This window comes from Haemaphysalis longicornis, unplaced genomic scaffold (assembly GCF_048455015.1).
Source record: "Haemaphysalis longicornis isolate Haplotype H1 unplaced genomic scaffold, Haemaphysalis longicornis Haplotype H1 scaffold_7, whole genome shotgun sequence".
NCBI classification, from domain to species: Eukaryota; Metazoa; Arthropoda; class Arachnida; order Ixodida; family Ixodidae; genus Haemaphysalis; species Haemaphysalis longicornis.
In genome coordinates, this window is record NW_027526422.1 from 137,513,505 (window position 1) to 137,525,588 (window position 12,084).

The window sequence follows — 12,084 nt, forward strand, 5'->3', positions numbered from 1 at the left end:
GTCATGCAATCACAAAGATTACCTAAGTAGCCAACTACGACAATTGCTGCCTCGTACTTTCGTACGTGGCGGAGTCGGTGCAGACTGCGGTCTCGTAAGTTTGAACCATTCCTCAAATAAACTTGATCCTGACATATGCCTGTTCTTGTACAGGTGTTTGGATCCATTTTTTGGTAGAGGAGAGTTTTTATGCGTTGTCACTGAATCGGTGACTGTCTATAAATGCGCGCAGGCATTTATTTTCAAGGGGGTAACCTGTGTTTCATATTTTGTTTGTTTGTTTCCCCAGCCGATCACTTAGCGCTAAGAGAGTGGTCTCCAAGGTTTCTTCGAGAGTGTTATAAAGACAGAGTTTGAGTACCTATTCATCGTCATTATCATAAACATCCTATTTAGTTCGACTGCAGAACGAAGGCCTCTCACATTGATGTTCACCGCTCTTGTCCTGCGCGGCCCAAGCCCATTTTCTGCCTCCGAATGTTGCTATTTCTTCGCTCGATCGAGGTAATGGCCTTCCCTTTCTAGACCCATCTCTGGAGGTCCATTCTGTTGGCTAGGTGAACCACCGGTTGTCAGTTCCTCTCACGGTGAAAATTGCGAGGTTGAGGACTGCCCTATGTGCTGTCCTGAGGTTGGTGTTTTTTTTTCTTTCTTCGATGCCGTAATATTTGCGGTACTATAAGCTGTGCAATATCCAGCTCATTATCAGTGGCTGAGTGAGTCTTACCGTTTCTCCTTTCTTTACTGCTCTTCTCTTGGTTAGGAGTTTTGTGATGGGGACAACTGGCTACAGATTTTCTCTCTTTTGGTGATGGTGAGTTCGGCTCTTCCAGGTTACTCTAGAGCCACGTCCAGCTTCCCTTATGTGACTGTTCTCTGGGAGGACATCCGTATGTATTTTAGGGTGATTTTGCACTTGGCCCCGCAGCGACCTCCGTCGTTTGCCAAACGGAGACAGAACCACGGGAACATTGTAACGTAGTTTGAAAATTCATGTGATTAGACCCTTGGGTTTTATTTTAGTTCGTTGCTACTCATAATCAATGTTTTCCGTTAGTTCAGAGAGACTGGCGTTAATCTTCTGCCCCCGTTTTGGTTAGGTGACCCAATGCTGGTGCCGGCATCAGTCCCGTTGAAAACACTCCGGGGTGGCCCAGTGGTTAAGGTATCGTGCTGCTGAACCCAAGGTCGTGGGTTAGATTACCGGCCCCGACGGCCGTCTTTCTAACAGAAGCAGAAAACTGAAACGCCCGTGTGTCGACACTTCGGCGCACGTTAAAGGTCGTCAGCTGGTTGAAATTTCCGGCAAACTTCGCTATGGCGTGCCTCGTAGCCCCGGCGTAGCTTCGGCTCATGAATTGCGGGAATTTTATTTTAGCCTTCCGCGGGAAAGACGCTTCGATATGGGGGCGTCAGTTGCGAGCATGGCGGGTGACCGTGTCTGCGGAGTTTGCGACGACCGACTTTGCGTTCAACGAACTTCACTGCGCAGGCACGGCACCTACTGAAAATGCTTGTCCTTTGTTTAGCCTCCGCCGTAGCATTACTGTCCTCTTTCCACACTTCAGTTGCCCCGATTCAGTCCAGCCCTCGAATCTTGCTGCTTCAGTCGTAGCTTCCGGCTGACAGTGATGATGTATTTGCGTGGACACTTGATGAGCACGGCTGATAGCGGACGGCTAGCAGCCACGTGGAAGTCGAAAAATGAGCCTATTAACGCTATTGCGCTAAAAATTAGAAGTAATAGACGAACATGTCTACAGAATCGCAGTCATCCGGGCAACGCCGGAAAAACTGTTAGGTGGTGAAGCGCCAACAAAACAAGCCCGACCAGATGAAAGATGTACGCGCGGAGAAACGAATTCACGGAAATAGCGTATAAAGGAACGGTGTGGAGCGATCAGGAATTCTTTCAAAAAGCTTTAGAGGACCACTTTGCTACACTCTCCTTGCTTCACACGCCCCCCCAAAAGGAATTTAATGAGGAATTTCTATCGTGCTTACCCAAACTAGAGTCTCCACAAACTGAAGCGTTGGAACTTGAAATTTCTGTCGCACACCTATTTAAGGCCATAGACGATCTAAATCCAGGCCAGTAGTCGGGACCTGACTGTCTCACGGCCGCCTGCTACAAGGAATTTAAACATGAGATGGCTGCAGTTTTACAAACGGTCTTCGCAGAACCATTGTATAAGGGGGCGCCGCCCATTTTGTTTTCCAGGGCTCAAGCAATTTTGTTTTTTGAAGTGTGAGGACGAAACCAAACCGAACCGAACAGTGCAAATTTCTGCAGGCCGACAAAACTCTCCAGTGTAGATTATAAGGTATTTATGAAGGTACAGTCGAACCTCGTTTTAACGAACACTTATATAGCGGATTATCGGCTATCACGAACAAAATACGAAGTTTGGGTGGTTACGCCTTATTTCAGTGACACTTATTGTTTTATACAAAACCGCCAGACCCGCGCGTGATATCAGCTATAACAAAGAATTACTTGGTTCGAGCGAGGCTCGAAATTTGGAACCTAGCTTTAAAAAGTAAAAACAAGAAAATTACATAGAAGGTAGTAGTTTGTAAAACTACAGTCGAAAAGGACCTTTCGTGCGTAGGCACTGTAGAAAACTTTATCCTGCAGAGCTCTGAGAAGCCGCCAGTCAAGATGACATCCTTCTTCAAATAAACAAGAACGCAGGCCTGCTTTGACAAGCGATTTGTTCTGTTGTAATTTTATGTTGTCATGTTCGCGTCCATTTTGTTTTAAATTCAACAAGGATGGAGATTAGGATTACCTTGCTTTTAGCGCGTTCAAAGCCTGGAATAATCAGTCTTAGTATCTGATTTTTGCGCGAAGCAGGTTGCCGATAGGTAAAACAGATTGTTACCTCTACTGTAACAACGAATATCGGATATAACTAACACATTTACTTCCCCGATAATACTTTGCTATAACGAGGTTCGACGGTAGTTGCAAACAGACTACAATCTTTAACGGGAGACGTCGTACGAGACCACGAAAAGTGCGGTATAAGTGGCAGTTTTATATTCGCGAATAGCCATGTAGTTTGAAGCATTTTGGAATGTTGTGACATTGAATTTCTCAGAGTAGCCACTCTACAGATCGACCTCTCGAAAGCATTTGAACGAGTCCCCCGTTAGGTTCTTTTTTTCCTATTTCGGAGTATGTCGGGCTTGGGTCGATCCCATGCAAAGGGGTGCGCATGTGGTACTTAAACTGCACAACGAGTTTTATAGTAACCACGAGCTGTCGAGGCGGATTGACGCCCGCTCATCCTTCCGGCAAGGATGGTCCATGTCACCGTTGTTGTTTTCTTTCTTCTGAGAACCCTCGTGGAGTAAGACAATAGGTAGTTACAAGGTCCAAAGTTTTCAGTTCGAGTCTAGCGAGGAGCACATACTAGCGTATGCACGCGACGTGGCCATTTTGACAACAGAACAAGTAAGTGTCTGCAATGCCCTGGCCATCACACAGAGGTATTGCGATATGAGCGGGAGTGTTATTAACAAGGACATGTGCTTGGGGGTGTGGCATCGGGCGTGGAATGATCCTCCCAGGTTGTTTGAAACCGTTCAGTGGAATACCACCCTAACTACGTACCTCGATGTACTAATGGACAGGTACAAGGAAAATAGCAAATTTTGGCGGGAAAAGGTGACCGAGGCGCGGGCCTAGACTGAATGATGGAGTAAAGATGGTTGTGGTTCGTTTCCCCGTAGTCATGTGTCGATCAGGAACCCAATCGCCCGGGCTCCGGTTGAATTTGGCAGGAGGCTGGCAGGGCGATGGTGTTAAAGTTCTTCGAGACGGCGGTCGAATTGACGACCTCAAGGCTTTGGGGTTGATTAAATGAAACGAAGAGTTTATATACAGCTATTTACAGTGGGATAACTGGGTACATGAGTAGTAAAAAGAAAAACTTCCGACTTCAGCTAGACGCTAGCTCCGAGTGCGCACAAATCACTCGGGCTCCTCAACTTCGTCTAACTCTCCTATTCTCGGAGCGTACACAAACCGCTCGAGAAACGACGGCCGAGACTCTGTCTCGCCTCCAGATCCGTCTAGTGGCCCGGTACGGCGCTGTACCCTAAATCTCCGACGCGATCTTAACCTCTAGCCTAGGGGGCTCACAAATCCCAACCCTGCTGTAACGGTCGAGACTCCTTGTGGCGCCGGGAACTGCCCAGCTCAGCGTTCAGACAAGAACGATTTCTATCGGCCGAGTTCGCCCTTATAACACCTCGAGATCACAATCTCTCGGGAACGCCCCAGTAGCGTTCGTACACGCGTAAGTGAGCGCCCAAATTCACGTAGACAGCTGTCACTCAGCGCGCTACGGAATGGTCAATGAGGCGCCGCAATGTTTGGGTCAACGGCACGCTCGCGGACGAGCAGGTGCGCGCAACCCCGCGGGGTGAGAGCGAAAGGCGGCGACAGTGCACCGTGCCGCCCGGGGCGCGTTACAATGGTGTCTCGCGCGGCGCGCGCCTCGACGCCGGTAATTCCACCACCTCCGCGCGTCACGTCGCCCGTTCTTGGAATCTGGCGGCGCCGTCTGCTTTCTCAATGTCCCCGGGGATTATCCCTGTGGTATGCGGTGGGCCAGAAAACCCGTCTCCCGTGTGCGCCGTGAAGAATTGGCGACGGCTGCGGCGTAGAGTCCACCGTGGTGGGTCCCAGACAGGGTGGGGGGTTCTCACGCGCAGCCTGGGTGCCTGGCCGCTGATCTCATAAGTGGACCTTACAACTCCCCCCTTTAAGAGGGTTACTGGACCTCTTGGTTCAGTCAATGCGAAAAGAATTTAAAAGGGCCACTCGTTTCATCTCTCCTTCAGCAATAAGAGCGGAACAAAAAAAACACGTGTAAGAAGCTAGGTATAACCACATATGAGCCCCCTTTTATTTCTGCAGCTTATTCGAACTCTCTCTCGCCTAAACTACAAACACAACATATTCACTAGCCGTTCAAAAGGGACGGAATAATCTAGCAAACCGGAAACACACACACACACAAAAATGCTAAAAACACTAATTCCGATTAAACGGAAATTGGGTCGTGTCTCCGGGGCGCGTAAACGCCACGAACAACGAGACAACTCAACGTGTAACACTGATGCGCACTATAACTGCTACACGCACAAACATTCCGGCACTCGACAACAAGAACAAAAGGAATAAGGACTGGCAAAGAACACGGGAAATGTTGCAGTCAACCAAAAGTAAAACGTTAAGAAACTTTGCATTGTCACTATGCGTACGCACGCAAATGTCCTCCTTGACGTCGTAGCCTGATAGCGTTCCCTCAAGAATGTTCGGTGGTGTTTCGCTCACATGCGGTGCGCAGAAAGTTCATTTTAGTGCGTTGATCGATCAATTCGGTGCACAGATCGAGCACCCAAGGCATCTCGTCCCGCACAATTACGGCACACACACACACACCACCAACGAAAAAGGACGGGTAAAGGGAACGTTCACGTCCGTCGTGGCGGTATTAAGGCTGGGAGGGAATTCAATAATGGCCTCCCCAAGCAACATTCCGAAAACAGGGTAGTTCATTCGAGTATTTCCAACCCCTTTGCAGATGACCCGGACCGTGTAGCGTTGCAATGTCAACGCAAGTCTCGACAATTTATCCCCATGACGCGAACACAACTTCGGGGAAGACTGAGTGGTATCGGAAAATGCTACTTCGCTTCCTGTCCAATAGGCCAAGTGGCCATGCCTCTCCAATGCCCCAACGTAAGGCAATCCTGCGTGCTGGCAACGTGAGCGCAGGGTCTGATGCTGGAGCGGAATGGCGGCCCACGAACGCAACGACCTTCTCGGGATCATTCTTTCCCTTACGCTCAGACTGCCCCACAACAACAACCTCAGAAGCACCTGTCATTACCAAAAACCGCTCGTGCACGCTAGGTGCATTCTGAGCAGCGACCTGACAAAGACAGTTTTCGGCTGTCCCAGCACGCACTCTACCTGGCACAACTCAGAACTAGGGCCTGTGACACACTGCCAGGTCGCAGAACTTAGTGCGTCAACCCATCCAGCGCGGCTGCTGACTAAATCTCGGTAATGGCCGCCACCAACACTACAGCTACGAAGCTCTATCTCAGACGCCAGTTTCGCGAGATCGCCGATTGCGTCTCGTTCCTCTGTTTCAAATGTAGCTGCCTCCTCACATGGTTTTTCCCTCTCATTCTCAACCTTGTCGGGAGCTCTCATTCTTGGTTTCGCAGTCTCCACGCATGCGTGTTCGTGTTCTCCATCGGCCCCCTCGCTGACACTCTCACCATCACGACTACCAAACCCACGCGACACCTCTGTATCGTCCCTACCCTCTTCAAACATTCTGAGCTCCTCATAATCCATCTTCTAGCGTTCTCTCTCACTTCCTCTTCTATTTTCTATATGTTCAACCCAGCCTACCATCTGAGCTTCCTTATCCGCCATTAACTCCTGCTTTTCCTCGGCCTGATCGTGAACTCCGTCTCTTTTATGCCCCGTCTCGTCCCATGCTTCCTCGTCTTCTCTCTTCGTCCGCTTCTGGGCGAGCTCCTGAGCGGCCGAAACGGAGTTCCCTTTCTCGTGCGACGTTTGAGCGGAATATGGGACGGGGCGGGCCCCAGGAATTTCCTGTGCGACGCCAATCTCCTCCGGTCCACCGATTAGAGTTTGAGTGCTACCCGTGCTAGCAAGTTCGGCATATATTAGCTCAGTGTCTGGTGCAAACGTAACTTGCGGCCATACACTCGCACCAACAGGGCTACCGTTTACTCTGCTCTTATACCGGACGCGCTCGCTGGAACACTCCTCACGCTCGCTTCCCTTTCCATGCAGCTGTTCCCGGCAGAGCCGCTCGCTTCCCGTGCCGCTTACCTTGTTCTCGCGCGGCTTCAAGTTGAAAAACGGGCTTCCCCCATTCAAGTTTGCTGTCAGTGCACAACTGGGCCTGCTCGACGGGTTCTGCCTTATGCGCTGCAGCTTCATCCCCAAACTTTGCTTTCGAGGCTGCTCGTCATGTTCGAGCATCGCTTCATTACAGTGCTCTACGGTATCACCGGACGCGCTTACCTCGTCGCTCCTCATCCCAACGACCATTTCCACCCATTCGACACTGGCGGAAATGCTAGCCTCGTGTAGGAAGCCACGGATACTTACTTTGGCATTGCCAGGTTCAACTCCGAAACGTTGGCCGGCGCCATTCAACTTCTCTGTCGCTATAAAACTCGCTGGGTCTGTGCCTCATTGTTTCTGCTCGCGGGTGTCCGAGCGCAAGGGCGTCTGCCTTCTCCGCTCCAGCTCCAACTGATACCTTCTCAACCGCTCTTCCGATTCGAGCCTAAGTTTTTGTATACGCTCCTTTGATTCTCGCGCCCCTCTTAACTCTCGCTCCTCTGCTTCTCGCGCTCTTTTTTCCGCTTCGCGCGCTGCTTTTCCCTCCCGTTACTGAAACAACTCCAGTCTAAGAATTATTGCCTCAGACTCCGCCTGGACCACCCCTCCTGCCTCCGTTCCTCCTTGAGGTGGCGCCTCATGTGTCTGACAATTTTCGTCTCCTTCTGCCATGTTCGCCACCATGCTCCGCGTGACTACCATGCAGCACCAGACTCAGCCTACACCGCCACAACGAAGCGCAAGAAATCCCACTCACCCGCACCTTCGGTGGTCGGCTGCCGCGTCGTTGGCCCCGTGCGCTGGCTTGGCTCTGCCGCTCCACTTTGCGCGGAGCTCGGCAGCTGCCGATGAAAGTGGGCTTGCGTCATCTTGCCGCCCCTGGTTGTGGCCTGGTGATTTCTTCTACCAAATCCTGTCGGCTGCGCCAGTAAAGATGGTTGTGGTTCGTTTCCCCAAAGTCCGGTGTCGATCAGGAACCCAATCGCCCGGGCTCCGGTTGATTTGGCAGGAGGCTGGCAGGGCGATGGTGTTGAACTTCTTGGAGACGGCGGTCCAATTGACAAAATCAAGGCGTTAGGGTTGATTGAATGAAACTAAGAGTTTATATACAGCTACTTACACTGGGATAACTGGGTACATGAGTATTAAAAGCAAAAACTTCCGACTTCAGCTAGACGGTAGCTCCGAGTGCGCACAAATCACTCGAGCTCCTCAACTTCGTCTAACTCTCCTATTCTCGGAGCGTACACAAACCGCTCGAGAAACGACGGCCGAGACTCTGTCTCGCCGTCAGATCCGTCTAGTTTCCCGGTACGGCGCAGTACCCGAAACCACCAACGTGATAAACTCTAGCCTAGGGGGCTCACAAATCTCAACCTAGCTTTAACGGTCGAGACTCCTTGTCGCGCCGGGAACTGCCCAGCTCAGCGCTCAGACAAGAACGATTTCTAATGGCCAAGTTCGGCCTTATAACACCTCAAGATCACACTCTCTCTGGAACGCCCCTGCAGCGTTCGTACACGCGTAAGGGAGTGCCCAAATTCACGTAGACAGCTGTCCCTCAGCGCGCTACGGAATGGTCAGTGAAGCGCCGCCATGTTTGAGTCAACGACACGCCCGCGGACGAGCAGGTGCGCGCAACCCCGCGGGGTCAGAGCGAAAGGCGGCGACAGTGCACCGTGCCGCCCGGGGCGCGTTACAATGGTGTCTCGCACGGCGCGTGCTTCGACGCCCGTAATTCCACCCCCTCCGCGCGTCACGTCGCCGGTTCGAGGAATCCGGTGGTGCCGTCTGCTTTCTCAATGTCCCCGGGGATTATCCCTGTGGTATGCGGTGGGCCAGACAATCCGTCTCCCATGCGCCGCGTGACGAATTGGCGACGGCTGTGGCGTAGAGTCCACCGTGCTGGGCCCCCAGATTGAGTGGCGGGTTCTCACGCGCATTCCGGGCGCCTGGCCGCTGATCTCATAAGTGGACCTTGCAGATGGGCAGGATGAGATCTGTCAATTTTCGCGCGTGTCACTGGTTGTAACGTTTTCCTGGCGGCAATGATTTGCTATGTGCTACAGACGTTGTTTTGTACAAGTTCGAATCTTCCAAAGGTTCTACCGCGCCTTCGCCACGTTTGTGGTTCTCCGTGTGGGAGCGAATGGCGAGATAAGTTGTTTCGAACCGTGGGCAGTGGACGTCTGCGTCTGGGGCATCTCTTCAAGTACAGGCTAGCTGAGCGTCGTCATGGGGTAACGCTGAGGCTACGAAAGCCACGCGGTTTATATATTCGTAACCGTTCGAAACCCGTGAACTGCTGGCGCTTGTCATAAACCTGCCAGTTGTTTAACGCAAAGAAAACTTTGGGCACATTTCAGGCAAAACATATATAATTACCCGCCAGTTCCTGCGTTCATTTAGTTAGGAACGCTCATTGCGTCGGTGTTACAATAGTAAGCGAAAAAAGCGACCGCGCAAGAAAAAAACGGCGCGTTCGAAATGGCGCAGAAAGGCTCTAGGCGCACAAGAAAAAAATGTGCGCTCAAAATGCCGCACAAACGCTCCAGCCGCGCAATGAAAATTACGCGCTCAAGATGACGCAAAACAGCTACAGCATACGCAGTTAAAGCAAGCACAAACAGAACAGAACTCCTGCTGACGCAGTTTCAGGCAGGGGGCGCGCGGGCACTGCGGAGGCAGGAAATTTGAATTGCATATTCATCAAGAGAGGAGTGAGGCAGGGCGGCGAAGAGCATGATGAGTGGTAGGAGTGAGCGGATAACGGTGCCCCAGCCATTCATTATGGCAAATATCTGCTCTGCCCTTCCAAAAGCTTTGAAATTGAGTGGAACGGATTTATATTTTTTTAAATTTTTTGTAGACCAGGCTTACAGTTGACTACTTGAGCAGTGTCACTAGTTCTGTGTAAAGACTTAGTGAGTGTTGTATTCTATGTACCGTTTTATAGCAGCGCGCTCAGATGGCCCTGGCCAGAATGTTCTGCAACGTGTAAAAAAGATGTGGGTACCATCGGGAGTAAAGACTTTCTTTTTTAAACTTCACACCCGCACGCTGCCAGTACTAGTGTAGGTGCAGGAGAGAGGTCTGTTCGTGCCTTGGGGCACTGCAGATTGCAGTTGTGTAAGAAGCCGGAGACCGTAGAGAATGTGTTCATTGACTGTTGGGATGCTGTGTTCTGGGACGTCCTTCAGCGCACGCTGTAGAAGGAACTCCCAATAGACGCCTACGGGATCCGGTTACTTCCCAATATGGGCAATGAATACAAGTAGGATTTAGTCATGCTTTGTGGGTTGCACAGCATCTGGCAATCACGTATGGCCGTTAGAAACAGTGACTCTAGGGCATGGTCTGTAGAACAGCATATTGTCGAAAGTGCTGTGAGAATCCATAAAGTCACGGAGAAAGAAAAATGTGATGAGCAAATGTTATCGGTGCTTAGTAAACTGACAAGGATGATAGTGCACTGGTTCTCCAGGTAAAACCTGGCTGATTGCGTGTCTGTGCAGTTATTGTTGTTGTTCTGTTGTGCTTTGTAAGACAATAAAGAGAAAAAGACCGAACAGCGTGGTTCGTTAGGCAGGATGACTTACGCACATTCCCGTTTTTTTTCAAATGTGATTCTCTATAAAGCACTGCACAGGCTAGAACTCATATGCCCAGCCGGAGCACGACAAAGTTTTTAAATATAAACCAGCGCCCCACCCCTACCCGACAAAATGTAATAGAACAAGGTTGAGCCCGCAAGACTGTTTTGAAATATGAGCCCGCGTCCGACAGGTTATAACCATAAGTCCCAAAAAATTCGGTGTTTTCAAACTAAAAAAGTAAGCATAGAGCGAGTATATTAGAATGAATGTTTTACACTTGGGCCGAGCTTTTTTCAACATAAATGTATATCCTGACGCAGAAAATTAATTTTTAAGATTATCAGCAAAATTATTTTTAACAGAGCCGCAGTGTTCACGCACTCCGATTTTATCTTTGTTCAGCCTATTTCAACGAGCAAAGTTTTCGGTATCAGCAATCATGAATTTGCGGCAGACGACTGCCGGGCCTCAGACAGTGCATGAATGCAGACGGGCCAGCAGTACCGGAAAAAAAATTTTGAAGGCCGAGCCCGGCGCGGGCCCCAGAATACGCGTGCTACCTGGCACGGCCCCTTGCAGTGCACTAATCCACCCATAAAAACACGATATGTTTTCAAAAACTTCACTCAAGGCATGCAGCACCAACATTCACAACAGTAGTTCTTAGAAAAGCACCATACTCCACACTTTATAGCGCGATCATTTTAAAACTGCACAGTTCAATGGTACACTCGTCATCCATTAGGATAAAACAATTACCATATGACAAATCCACAAGTTTATAAAAAGTACGCCCGCTCCTTGCAGACATAATTATGGAACAGTTGGCAATTCAACACATAAAAGCAGCTTAAAACTAATCGCAAATATATAATCTTTGTAGCAGTCGCATACTCTTATTAGGGGTACAGTCCCACCACACGCTATTGCACTATCATTTCAAACTGCATGGGCAATGGGCCTTCGGAAATACGAGACCTCCGCAGGCATATGCCCTCGTCATATTCCAAACAAAAGAAAGAGCTAAGAACATTTCAAGAGTGTCGTGCCGCCTAAACTGCCTGTTCAATTACACACACAAAAAATTGACAGCCTCTCCACTCCATGGATGATGGCGAGGGTGCCGAGTACGGGTACTCCAAATGACATCCAAGTTGCGCTCCGAGTGACATCCGCTTGCCCCCAGACCGTGATATGATTTGAGCCGAGGGTGATACCTTGATTACACCCTAAATAAAAGTGCAACTCACGTCTAAAATCGAATTTCGCTTGATTTTCGCTTGATGTTGTGCGCACGGTGGGCCGCGGACGGAGATTGGGAGGTCCTAAGGTACTCTGCACCGTTACAGGCGAGGACGTAAGCCGTTTGACTTTCGGGTAGTAACTCACGGTCGTAGCCCCATTGGTAAGAAGACTGACACTAACTCTCTCTGGTCTACCAGACGCAGGGTCGAATCCTGCGGGTGCCTGTGTGATTTCTTGCGATTGTAAATGGTATGGGCACGGACGGTAACGGACATTGTGTGGTCCTAAGGTACTCCGGACTTAAAATATCACTTGCAGCGGCTTTGGAAACAT